This window comes from Arvicola amphibius, chromosome 7, assembly GCF_903992535.2.
Source record: "Arvicola amphibius chromosome 7, mArvAmp1.2, whole genome shotgun sequence".
In the NCBI taxonomy this organism is placed as follows: Eukaryota; Metazoa; Chordata; class Mammalia; order Rodentia; family Cricetidae; genus Arvicola; species Arvicola amphibius.
This window is the reverse complement of record NC_052053.1, coordinates 69,374,804-69,384,388: the sequence shown is the minus strand read 5'-3', so window position 1 is coordinate 69,384,388 and position 9,585 is coordinate 69,374,804. Positions and strand designations below refer to the sequence as shown.

Sequence of the window (9,585 nt, the reverse complement as noted above, 5' to 3'; positions counted from 1 at the left end):
GCCAGGCTGGAGGTCGAGGGCTGTGGTCAGGAGCGAGCCGCGGAGGGTGGGCCCTGGCAGCCTGGCATCCTTCCCCCTCCTCTGTCCCTTGAGGTGTGACGGATAAGGCCTCCGAGCCAGTGGAGACCACACGCGGACCAAAGGCTTCTGGAGAGTGCTGCACCGTGGCCCCCGCCTCAGTTTCCCCTGAGCCCCGCCCCGCGGCGCGAGGGTGGATGACGTCACGGCGCGCGGCATTGTGGGGCGGGCGCGGCGCCGGCGACGCCATTTTCGGCGGTGGAGCGGTGGCGCGAGGCTGCGGAGCGCGGGTCGGGGTGAGGATGCTGCGGGGCGGCCGCGGAGGCGCTGCTTGCTGCTGAGGCGGCTGGGCTCTGCGCGGCCTAGGCCTGTGACAGCGCGACGAGCGCGGCGCTCCCGATCGGACGGTGAGTGCGCGGCCCCGTCCCCGCCCCGCCCCGGGCTCCGAGCGGCTGGTGCGCAGCGCTCCTGACGCAGCCGCGACCCCTTCCCGCCCGCATCCTCCAGGCTGGGGCTCCTGGGCCCTTCCCGTCCACCGCCGCATCTGCACCCGGCCCTTCCAGGTCGTGATCCTAGTCCTTCGCCCCGACCCAGACCCCGCCCCGGCCCTCTCACCCTTGTCTGCACGCTCAGGTCCCCTCCCCGCGCTGCTTGCGCCTCTCAGCTCCCCGGTCTCCGTCACCTCTGCCTGTGCGCCTGCACCCGCTGTCCTTGTCCTCTACCAGCCGGTGCCAGTCCAGCCTGGGGGTTCTCCGCTGCTTGCTCTTTTCCAGACTCGGGTCTCTTGTCACCTTCCTGAGCTCCTCCTGGATGCAGTCCTCCTATTCCCTGTCTACCTGCGCCCCTGGTTTGGGTTCCTGCCCTGTCTGCGCCACTTCTCTCTGGGGTCTTTGTCATCTTTTCTGCTTGCACATCTCCAGACTGAAGCTCTTGTCCCCTCCCCGCCAATCCTGGTTCGGGACCTGTCCCTTATCGGTCTGTGCCTGTCTGGGTTGAAGTACTCGTTCCTTCTCCACCCCTGACCCTCCAGGTTCGGGGCTCAGTCCTCTCTGCCTGCACTTTAGGCTCGGGTCCCTGCCTCTTCCTTTCTGCTCTCCTCTGCTCCTCTCCTGTGTCCCTGAGGCTTCTGTCCCAACTGCGTTCAGGGCCCCGCCCTGACTTAGGCCCCGGGGTGGGGACGGCCTTTCAATGGCAGCTGCGGGCTTAGGGTCCCAAAACCTCGCTGCTGAGGCGGCGGCGCTGGTGGTGTGTGTGTTGGGGGTCAGCCGGCTGGCTTTGTCTTAGGCTTCCCCGCCCTTCCAGCCCCCACCTCTCCTCGGCACCGCCCTGGGCGGCATGCTGTCATGCCGTGGTCCGTGGCCTGGGGCCAGCCAGTCTATTTCTTTCAGTGGCCGGGTATGGAATCTCCCTGGCTACCTGAATGTGCCCAGCCTGAAGTGCTTTTCCTTGTTACGTGTGGAGCCCCCTTCCCATTAAAAAAGAAAAAAAAAATTAAAGCGTTCAAAAAGTAATATTAATGTGTGATGGAGTGGATGGCATAAGTTTGCAGGTGTATTGTGTTGGAATTGTCACTGACTGCTACTGTTTTATTATTTAAACAGGTTGAGAATTTACATATTAAGTGTACTTGCAAAAAAAAAAAATAAACGATGTCTTTAGAGGGGCTGGGGAGGTAGATCTCCAGAGCAAGTTTCAGGGAAGTCAGGGCTACCCAAAAAACGGGGTGGGAGAGAGGAGTGGTGAGAACAAAATAATTATATACTATTTAAATTGCTATGTAGAGGGGTAGATGCATTTTTGATTCTTTGCGTTATTTAAATTCCAAGCCTTTTTATACAGCATGACTAAGCCTTGGATCAAAATTAGCTTGGAATGCGTTGTAATAGGACGGTGAAAACCCCACTAGGAAACTGGACCAACCTGAGTCTCCTAAGGCTGCTACAGTAGGGATCTTCTTTCATGGACTGCCCACAAACCCCAGTTGTAGGAAATTGGACTTACTGTTCTGTGTCCTAAGTATTTGTAAGAATGCAATGATTCTGTTTAAAATCTCAGAGTTCGTGGATATGTGTGTGTGGGGGGGGGGCTCCAGATCACCAGAGCATGTGTCCTGATGCAGGCCAGCCTTGGCCTGGGGGGGGACCTGGTGGTCACCCCTCCATAGCACCAGCTGCATTCACTGGGTTGGCAGTGAATTGTAAAAGCAAACATCCAGCAGGGAGTGACAGTACATACCTATAACCCAGCACTCGGGAGGCTGAGGCAGGAGGGTCATCAGTACAAGATCTGTCCCAACTACATAGCAAGATCCCATCTCAAGACAACAAAAATGGGGAAAATATAGACATGCATGGAAGCTGGACAGGGATTTTTTTTCCAAGTGCAAAGATGGAGGAAGTGAGATACAAATATCTTAAATAATCCATAGTAAAGTCTATACTGAAGATGTCACTCGGTGGTAAGGTACTAGCCTAGCATTCAAAAGGTACTGTTTCCTCAGCTCAAGAACAAACAAATCAAATACTACCCACAATTTAATTGTTTATATTTTAAAAAATTAATACATTGGGACTAGAGATTTATATTTTAAAAAATTAATACATTGGGACTAGAGAGATGGCTCATTTAAGAGCAATTACTGTTTTTTCAGAAAGACCTGGGTTTGATCCCCAACACCCAGATCAGGCAGTCTCTACCTCCAGTTCCAGGCACTCTGAGACTTCTTACTTCCATGGTGCACCAAAAAAAAAAAAAAAAAATCACGCAGGTGTACACATAAATAATAAATCTTAAAAAACATTAAACACTTTAAAGCATGTATTTTTAGGTTGGGAAAAAATAAAAATCTTTAAAGAGCTATAGACAGTCTTTAGACATGATCTGTTTAAAACAATGAGCAAGAAAAGTCAGAAGTGACTTAGTTCTTAGTTGAGTGAATATCAGAAATCAAGAGTATGCAGCAGAAATGACTGCCATCCTGAACAAGCTGGTGTCAAGGCTCGGGGTGTGAAGTAACTGTTAGAGACTAGGCACTCTGGAGGATGAGACAGATTCTGAGGCCAACTTCAGCTACATAGCAAGATCCTGCCTCAAACAAAAAGAATAAAGCTATCCGATGAAGATGGTGGGATCATGGGCTTGGGGGACTGTTGACTGCTGCAAACCCGCTGCACAGCATTGCGCTCTTAGGGATCCTGGCAAGGGCAATTCCCCAGAGAGGTTAGACCCAGCATGAGTGGTCAGGAGGCTCTTCCTGGGCACTCAAAGGCAAGTGCAGATTGGCCCTGTGTGACCCTGATGGGAGGAAATAAGACCTGAGTGGGTTGTGGTTGAAGACTGTCCCGGTGGGTGAAGGGAAGGTGAGGCCAAGAAATAAATGCCCATGCAGTGGTAGGAGGTGCCAAGGAGGCTGCTCCTGCTTTGAGGTTGGCAGGAGGGCGAGATGAGCCAGGTGGCTTGTAGTAGAAGGAGGTCAGGGCAGTGGTGTGGGTGGCGCTGTGGACAGGATGAGCTCCTCAGGAGGATCCACCCTAGTCTTGTGAGCCTGAGTGCGGACCTTGGGTAGGGAGGAACAGGAGGGCGAGGACACCAGCCTTGTGTTGGAGTGAGCCTGTGTAGACCACGGCCAGTGGACTGCGCCAGTCAGCTGCTGAAGTGCTCAGGAATGTCCTGCCTGCCCAGCCCTGGCTGCTTTCACTCCTCTAAAGCACTGCTAGGTGCTTGCTGAGTTCTGAGTTAAAAACCCTGGTTGTGCCCCATCCTGCCTGACTTCTTGTTTACTATTTTTTAAAAAGGGCTAATTTATTTTATGTGTTTGTTTGCCTGTGTGTATGTATGTATGTGTGAGCACTGTGTGCATGCCTGATGCTTGAGGCAACCAGAAAAGGGCACCGAATCCTTTGGAACTAGAGTTAAAAATGAGTGTGAGCAGCAAATGCACTTAACTGCTGAGTTGTCTCTCCACTCCCTGTTTTTTTTTATTTTCTTACTTTGTTTATTGTCTGTTTGCTCATACATTGCTCTTATCCACCAGGATGGGATTTCATCCCTGTCTGTCTCAGTGTACAATCAGCTCTCACTAAGTGTTTGCTGAAAGAATGCATTAGCTTCTCTGCTTTTTGGTGACTCACTGGATGGTGACACCCAGCATGTTAGGGAGAATGGGAAGAGGACAAGATGATGTTTACTTTTGGACCTGATAAACTCCAGGCGCTTGTGGGAGGCCCAGGGGACTCTCTGGAGAGGCAGGTCTGAAGTGAGGACAAAGGATAGGCCTAGAGATGGCATCCGCTTTGCACTGAGGGCCATTTGGTTCTAAAATACTCACTCCCATTACCTCAGGGTTCTTTCGTTTGTTTAAGACGCTATAAATTAGTATGTGACCCTGGGTGACCTACCAGGCTGCCCTGGAACTCACAAAGGTTTTCCTGCCTCTGCCTCCTGAGTGCTGGAATTGAAGGCGTGTCTCACCAAGCTGGCCTCTCTACCTCAGTTTAAGCCATGGGTTGTCCACTGCCTAATGTGGGCACCTAACTCACATCTGCTGCCTCAGAAAGCACGGCAAGGTTCTACAGTGTACTGTCGCTGTTACTACACTGTTCCTGGTAGAACGGGTGCTACGGGTGGGTGCTACGGGCACTCCACCCTCCCGACAGAAGTGCAGAATTGCGGAGAGAGCAAGTTAGGGGCAGTTCCACCACAGCTTGCTTCCAAGTCCTGAGTCCGACTGTGAACCACATTGTGCTCCAGGTCGCAGTCACCTTTAGCCTACAGTTGTCTTTTCTGTCTATTGCCATTCTTTTCCCGAGGCAGGGTTTCTCTGTGGAGCCCTGGTTGTCCTGGAACTAGCTCTGTAGACCAGGCTGGCCTCAAGCTCACAGAGTGCTGGGACTAAAGGCCCTCATTATTCAGCCACCTGCAGTTATAAGGATGTTCCTGCCATGTGTCTCTGGAACCTTTTCCTTCTTTCTGTGGCTCTGCCTTCCTTAGCTGGTAGGAGTGGTTCATTTCACTAAGTATTATGTTTCCAAGGTTCATTCAGAAGTTTTTGTTTTTCTTGGGTTTCTCTGTGTTTCTCTAGCTGTCCTGGAACTGCCTGCCTCTGTCTCCTGAGTGCTGGGATTAAAGTCATATACCACCATGCCAGGCAAAACTTTTTTTAAGTTAAAATATGATTACATCATTTTCTTCCTTCCCTTTCCTCGCTTGATCCCTTCCTGTGTCACCCCTACCCATGTCTCTCAAATTCATGGTTTCTATTTATTTAATTTGTATGTGTGTGTTCCTAAATATATAAATAAAACCTACTTAGTTCATAGTAATTGTATGTGTATGGTTTTATTGCAGATCACTTGTTACTGGATAACTAATTGAGCTCTTTTTGTGTATTTACTTATTTATCCGTTGTTGTTTTGAGATAAGGTCTCACTACAGAGCTCTGGCTATCCTGGAACTTACTCTGCACACCAGGCTAGCCTTAAACAGACAATCACCCACCTCTGCCTCCCAGTGCTGGGATTAAAGGCTTGAGCTACCAAACTTGGCTTTTTTTCCTTTTCATTTATTTATTTATTTGTTTGTTTTTTTTTCTTTCATTTTGTTTACACAGAGTCTCTTTCTCTCTTTCTCCTTAAACTTTTTTAAAAAATTTATTCTGTTTCTTTCACATCATGCATCCCAATCCCACCCATCTCCTGTCCCTTCATATCCATCCTATGCCCCTGCATCCTTTCTACCCAAATAAAGCAAAATAAAAAGGAAAAAAAAAGGAAGTAAAGGAAGATCTTGTCATGGAAGCTGCAGTGTGACACCACCCAACATCCACCCGTCTGTGATCTGCTGGAACTGTTTGGGGTGGGGGATGTACCATGGTCCTGCAGACCCTGGGCTATAGAATCTCCTTGACCATGACCTAGGGCAACAATGGAATGTCCAGGAAGAGTCCCAGTGAGGGCCCAGTGTTGATGTGTAGCAGAGGCTGGGGACCTGGGACCAAACCAATGATTCTTTTTAATGAACACATATAATGAACACTTAAAGGGTCTCTTTAAGTCAGAGACAGGCTGGCCTTGAACTCAGAGATCCACCTGCCTCTGCCTCCTGGTTGTACACTGCCGCATCTATACAAAATCCCCAGAAGGCAAGAAGATGATCTTTTTGTGCCAGTCTGTGGTGTTAGCATGTAAACACAATTATAATGGCTTCTGAGTCTTTTTTTAATTTATATGCATCTTTTGGTCAGCATAGATTCCTGGAGAGAGAGAGTGAGAGAGAGAATATGTGGGTGTTTGGTGACAGTTCTCCTGTAACCCAGGCAGATTTTTAATTGCTGTGCACTCAAGGCTGACCTTGAAGTTCTGGTCTTCCTGTCTTTACCTCCTTGCCAGTTTTATAGAGTGGTTTGCACCCAGGCGGGCACTCTTATCTACTGAGCTTCTTCAGTCAGTGATTCAAATTTAGGAGAGGAGATTAAAGGATTAGGTTAGATGAGATTAGAGAAAGAGGTTAGAGAGAGGAAGTGCTGTCTGTGAGGGCTGGGAAGGGACCTGTGAGGGCTCTCTGGTGGTGCTCTGGTAGTACTCGGGTAGGTGGATTGATTTTTAACAGTGCTGAGGGTGGACTCGGGACCTTAAGTGTGCCTTACCAGTGAGCTGCGTTCCTAGCACTGTGGTGATTCTTAAGGAAGAATAAGCAGCTGGTCGTGGTGGTGCCAGCACACGGGAGGGGGTGCTGAAGGGGCAGTCAGAAGGACCATGCAGTTGAGGCTGGTCTAGACTGGCTACCCCTTGAAAAAGCTGGGCAGTGGTTGCACACGCTTTTGCTCCCACTGCTCAATAGTACTGTACATATGTGGTGCATAGATACACACAGATACACATACACAGGCAAAATACTAATAATACATAAAATAAAAATAAGTAGATCTTTAAAAATAATAAGCCAGGCAATGGTGGTGCACACTTTAATCTCAGCACTGAGGAGGCAAAAAAAACCAGATCTGTGAGTTCGAGGCCAGCCCGGTCTATAGAGTGGGTTCCAGGACAGCCTGGTCTACAGAGTGGCTTCCAGGACAGCCAGGGCTACACAGAGAAACCCTGTCTCCAAAAACAAAAACAAAGCCTTCTGTGCTCCCTACTTAAACCCGTCCTCTTGCCTCGCTGAATTCATCACAATAATTCCTGACAGTGTTTTCAATTTCCCCTTTGACATTTTTTATTATTGTTTTGAGATCCAGTTTTGCTATGTAGCCCTAGTTGGCCTTGAAATTGTCTTGTTACTTTTTTTATTGACAATATTTCTCTGTAGGGATGGATCACATTTTGTTTGCCTATTTATTGATGAACCGTTGAGTTGTTTCCACATCTATTCTTATGAGTTGTGCTTTTCTTTTTTTTTTTTTTTTTTTTTTTTTTTTTTTTTGAGACAAGATTTCGCTGTGTAACAGTGATAGCTGTCCTGGAACTAGCTCTGTAGACCAGGCTGGCCTTGAACTCACAGAGGTCCACCTGTCTCTGCCTCCTGAGTGCTGGGATTAAAGGCATGTACCACCACTACCTGGCCCGTGCATTTATTGTTTTTATTTGCCCAGCATATTACTTTTTGGAGCATATGTGTGCAGCTTTTTGTGTGAATGTATGTGTTCAGCTGCGTCAGGTGTATCAGATGGGCTTGCCAGGCCTTTGTTTCATTTTATAATTTTGACACTTACCTCATCCATAACACACTGTAATCTAGTTCTAACTGCGTGTTTGTTTCTTTGAACACATGGATAGGCTACTCCTTGTAGACTACCCTCCAACTTGTGTCTGGTGCTGTGTGGGGTGCATGGGGTGACTGTGTGTACTAGGTGTAAAACAGTGTGGCTGTTCTCTTGGGTGGGTGCTCCTAGTCTCCAGAGGGTCTACCAGAAGCATCCAGAGCTTTTGGCAACATCTCCCATGAAGTGTACTTCTACAGGAGCCTCCTGGTTACCATCCCACTTTCCCCAGCATGCACCTCCACCTTCACTGTGTTTGTTGGGCTTCCCCCAGCATCCAGGAACTGCAGGCCACGTGTCTGTCCTCTCCCAGCTGCCTTTTGCTCTGTGTACTCACTCAGACCTGGTAATTTATCTACCTCATTACCCTGTTCTTCTTAATTGAGATGGAAATTACATTACATAAAATTCTCCACTTTTAATAACAAATCCAGTATCTGCATTAAGCTCCTAAAACACAAAGGTATGGTGACTTACACCTTTGATCCAACACTTGTGAAGCTGAGGCAGGGGGATTACTATGACTACATAATGGAGTTTCAGTCAGCTTGGCTACAGAAAGAGATGCTCTCTCAAAAGGAGTGGGTAGGCTTGAAGTATAGCTCTGTTGGTAGAATGCTTGCCTAGCCTGCACGAAACCCTGGAGTAAATTGGTTGTGGGGATACATACCTGTTACCCTAGTTCTCCAGAGGTAGGAGGATCATAAATTCAAGGCCAGGACTGTGCTTGCCTGACAATCTGACTTTGAGTCCCACAGTCCTTGGTGGAAGGAAGGAGAACCAACTCTAGCAGTTGTCTCTCTCTCTCTCTCTCTCTCTCCCTCTCTCCCTCCCTCCCTCCCTCCCTCCCTCCCTCCCTCCCTCCCTTCCTCTTCCCCCTCCCCCTCTCTCCCTCTGCCCCTTTGTGTGTGTTTAGATTAAAAACTTTTTCTTTCTTTTTGGTTTTTCGAGACAGGGTTTCTCTGTAGCTTTGGTGCCTGTCCTGGAACTAGCTATTGCAGACCAGGCTGGTCTTGAACTCACAAAGATCCACCTGCCTCTGCCTCCCGAGTGCTGGGATTGAAGGCGTGAGCCACCACCACCCAGCTAAAAACTTTTTCAAAAGAAGTCATCCTTAGCTGTGTAGTAAGTTGGAGACCAGCATGGGGTGTATAGTTTTTGGAGCATTTTCATACTTGTATTTTATGAAAGTAAGAAATCTGAAGGTCATTTCATGTGCTCCCCACTTACAATGAAGAGTTGAGACAAGCTGATGTGTGCTTAGGTCACAGTAGAAAAGATGAAATCTCAGCATACTGTCCTGAGCACACACCCATTAAACTAACACACATTTTATGCTGCTTACTGTTTTCCAGCAGGCGAGGACCAACATCTAACCGGCTAATCTAGACCTACAGGCTTTTCTTAAACCCTTAGATACAGAATGGACCCTTCTGCAACAATAAAAATAGACTACTGTAACATTGGACCAAGAATAGAACCTCTGAACACACTGAATTCTTTATCAGACAAAAAGTGATGTGCAAGCCGGGTGGTGGCGGCGCACGCCTTTAATCCCAGCACTCGGGAGGCAGAGGCAGGCGGATCTCTGAGTTCGAGGCCAGCCTGGTCTACAAGAGCTAGCTCCAGGACAGGCTCTAGAAACTACAGGGAAACCCTGTCTCGAAAAACCAAAAAAAAAAAAAAAAAGTGATGTGCAGAGCTCAGTAGACACCAGAGCTGTTCTGAGCCTATAGCGTGTGTCAGGCTGGGGAAGAGGATGACGCCATGAGGCTTCAGCAGTATGCAAAGTTGCTAGTAAATGCGTGGTC

At 48.5% G+C, this 9,585-nt stretch overlaps 1 protein-coding gene across 11 annotated transcripts in view; it reads left to right on the top strand.

Moving 5' to 3' along the window:
• Positions 1-250: 250 nt before the first annotated feature.
• Klc1 (kinesin light chain 1) overlaps positions 251-9,585 on the top strand; it is a 49,961-nt gene continuing 40,626 nt past the window's right edge. For 10 of the 11 annotated variants that reach the window (XM_038337918.2, XM_038337920.2, XM_038337916.2 and 7 more), the window contains exon 1: positions 254-425. The gene's annotated coding sequence lies outside the window, so the exon portion shown is untranslated. Of the gene's footprint in view, positions 426-9,585 lie in introns of all 11 variants that reach the window. The other variant, XR_005286291.1, reaches the window with a different exon arrangement.